This window comes from Porites lutea, chromosome 2 (assembly GCF_958299795.1).
Source record: "Porites lutea chromosome 2, jaPorLute2.1, whole genome shotgun sequence".
In the NCBI taxonomy this organism is placed as follows: domain Eukaryota; kingdom Metazoa; phylum Cnidaria; class Anthozoa; order Scleractinia; family Poritidae; genus Porites; species Porites lutea.
Window position 1 is genome coordinate 35,918,438 of NC_133202.1, and position 3,445 is coordinate 35,921,882.

Below are 3,445 nucleotides of genomic sequence, written 5' to 3' on the forward strand. Positions count from 1 at the left end.
GAATGTCAGTCTTTACGGTTCCCTGCTATCAGAGGTCTCTCACGACGAGGAAAAAATGACAGAAATGGGAGAGACTCCCCTTTCTCTCATTTTTGCCTCGTCGTGAGAGACCTCTGCTAGCAGAGAATCTTTACGGCAGACTTTTCCACGATTCAGGCTCTAATTATTTGCGAAACATCTTCACCGCTTTGGCTGTTGGTTTGAGTGGCTAGAAGCTGAATTCCAAAGATGCTAGAACGTTTTTCATCATTGCCGTCGAATTTGGTGTATTTTGTACTTAGGAAAAAGAGACGAGAAACACAGCTAAACACGTCATCATGATTAAAAATCCTTATTTACGCACGGGCGTGCGTAAATAAAGAGTTAAATAGGACTTATATAGGGCAAGCGCGCGCTCTATGTTATAAAAACTGAATCATTGGATAATGCAATTCTAGCATTTTGACTGGCTTAGCCGTTATGGTATATGAGCTATTATACCATGCTCTCCATATATGGTCGGTGTACGCGTCAGTTTAAAATTGGAAGCTAGCTGAGATTTTTTTCGCGAAGGATAGAACGGCGCCCGAAGCAAATCGTTTTAATTCATTTCTTAGAATACTAGAAATGCAGTTTCATCGAAAGAAAAAAGACAAAAACAAACAAAAAAAGCCACAAGAGCTTGTTTGAAAGTTTGTCAAAAAACACATGAAAACACATGGAACTAAAGTACCTTGACCAGCTACGAAAGAACGACAAGCGTTGTTTAATCATGATCACGAAGCCATTCGTCGATCGAGTCACTCGCCGATAGATAACTGTGGCTTGTTTATCCGACATCAAGAATATAAATCACAAGTAACCAGCTACAAATACAGGCTATGCAGCCATTCACTAGAGCAATCGAGGCGGCAGTATAGCTTCTTTTCTCGTTCAGCAAAACCAGCTTGTGGCTTCAAACAACTTCATAACCGAGGTAATAGTTTTTCTCCGTTGTTCTTACTTTTATAACTGCACCGAAAATCCAAATTCACAGTAATTTCGACGGCTGTCACTTAAAAATTCCTTTCCTTCACATTATCTGACAGGTTTTTTAGCTGTTCTGCTGTGTAAAATCCTAGAATCCCGATGAGTTTTTAAAAAACTAATGTTCATCGCTACGATGTTTTCATTTTTCATTCATGCAGTCCAGGCGAGTCCGTTCGAGCGTTGACAGTTGACATATGAATAGCGGAAGTCCCTTGTCTTTTCCGGTTTGCTCTAGTCGGGGAGATTCAACGAGATTTTGTGGGTGTTTTTAATAAAACAATTATTCCACTCGCGCTTGTTGGATACGAGATGATTATAGCCAACTCGGCGCTACGCGCCTCGTTGGCTATCTATCATCTCATATCCAACCCGCCCTCGTGGAATAATTGTTAATTGTCAATATTTTTTTTAAAATACAAAATATTTTTTTAAAAGACTCGCCGCCAAAACAACATTAATCGACCAGCCACACAATGTTTTTTGTCCGTAACGAATTGAGAACGAGAGGGCGTTTTAGATTTTGTACTCCATGTGGTTATTATTGCTTTTATACTTCTACAGGAGAAATTTCTGATATTTGATTGGCTTAGAGCAGTGGTATTTCAGCTTAATTTGAAATACCTATATATGAAAATTACAAACCTTTGTCGGGTAGTAGTATAAACAAATAATAGCAGGATTTGTACATGATATTTGGCATAAATACCACTCGTGATATTTCAAAATTGTCTCAAATTTCACTCGCCTAGCGGCTCGTGAAATTACGTATAACAATTTTGAAATATCACTCGTGGTATTTATGCCAAATATCACTACAAATCATGCTATTACCTATACTAATTTCCATTTTTTCTCTTTTTTTCTTCTTTTCAAAAACCGAGCTCGATAAGTCACCGAGCTCGATAAGTCATGCCCAGAAAACTAAACCGATCGATTTAAATCGATAAGGCCCGAATTGTCTTAAATCGGGCCCGATTTCTAATCTAGTCAGAGGAAAATTAATCGGGTCCGATATTTCGGTAAATCGGACTCGATCGTTGGACAGTCAAAGAGGGTGGGGAGAGGGGGTATCACCAATCGAACCTTCGTTGGGAGAGGGTGTAGGTAGAGAACATCTTCAAAGTGATTAGTTTTGGGATCCGATCGGAAATGCATTGGACCCGACTGCAATTCGGACCCGATTTGTTATCGTGTTCGATTAAACGCTGTCGGGTCCGAGTTGATATTCGGGTCCATTCTTCGTATGCCCAAGATTAAGAGTCGGCACCCAATCAATATTAAATTTATCCCACGATTGTGCAGGCTTTCCCGAAACGAAATGTGGGCTACATACCCCTTCACTTTGAAGCTTTAGTTCAGTAAGATCATCTCGGCTTACCGCAGAAATCCATCGCATTCTTCTCTCTCTCGTGAGCTCTTCCGTTTCGTCGCCTTGATGAGTATAATGGCATGAATTCGAAACACGCTTCCCCTTTTCCAGTTTTCCGTCCACAGTCGACAATAGCGCAGAGAACCATAGCGAAATGAGTGAGATGAAGAGATTTGATTACATGTGAGGGACGCCAACATGGCGGACAAAGAAAAATCACGTGACTGTTGTCACGTGCGTGCAAACCAAGAATAAAAACACAAAACAATAAAACACTTAACAAGGATCAATTAAAACACGCGACTAATAATTGCTAGCAATAATACCAGACACGAGATACCGTTTTGAAAACTTTATTAAAAACCAATAGCAAAAAGAGTCAAATACAAAGCGATTTGAAAGGAATGGAAAATTAATATTCCTCCTCTTCACCCATGGAGTACTTGTAAGGTTTGACTAGAAATTTCTTAGGTCGACTTCGTATCCTCTTGCTATGAGCATTATGATCATCCAAATAATTTGAAAATTGAATCCGACGCCTTTTACGCTTAGGGCCTTGTTGTGATGGGGTTTTTACTAGTGTTTTCCGATTTATTAGAAATGGAAAATGCCTTTCCGTCATTTTCATGAAAACAATAAAGGTGCATTGCTGACACGCATAACAATGAAAGCAAACCAAAGCAAGCACCTCGTTTCAGTTGTTTCGCAAGATCGACCAGGGCGTTATGGACAAACGGTTTTTAATGAGATGATGGCATATATTAACATGCCTCTCTCGCTTTTTCTCCTTTATTTGTTGTTGAAATTAGCATTCCAGTGATGTTAAACCTAATATTTTTCTAACGTGTTTAATTCACTAGACGTCCGATGATTTTACTTTTAATTGCACATCTTACGCTATAAATCTTTTCATAAAATGCTTTCGACGGTTTGAAAGAAATCCACATGCCGGCTTTATTCGAGCAAGCGTCATAGAGGCGTTAAACTAGGAACTTTTGACAATGACAGAAAACATATTTCCGAACAAAAGAGATTTTCACTAAATCGGAAAACCCTACTGTGGGAGGA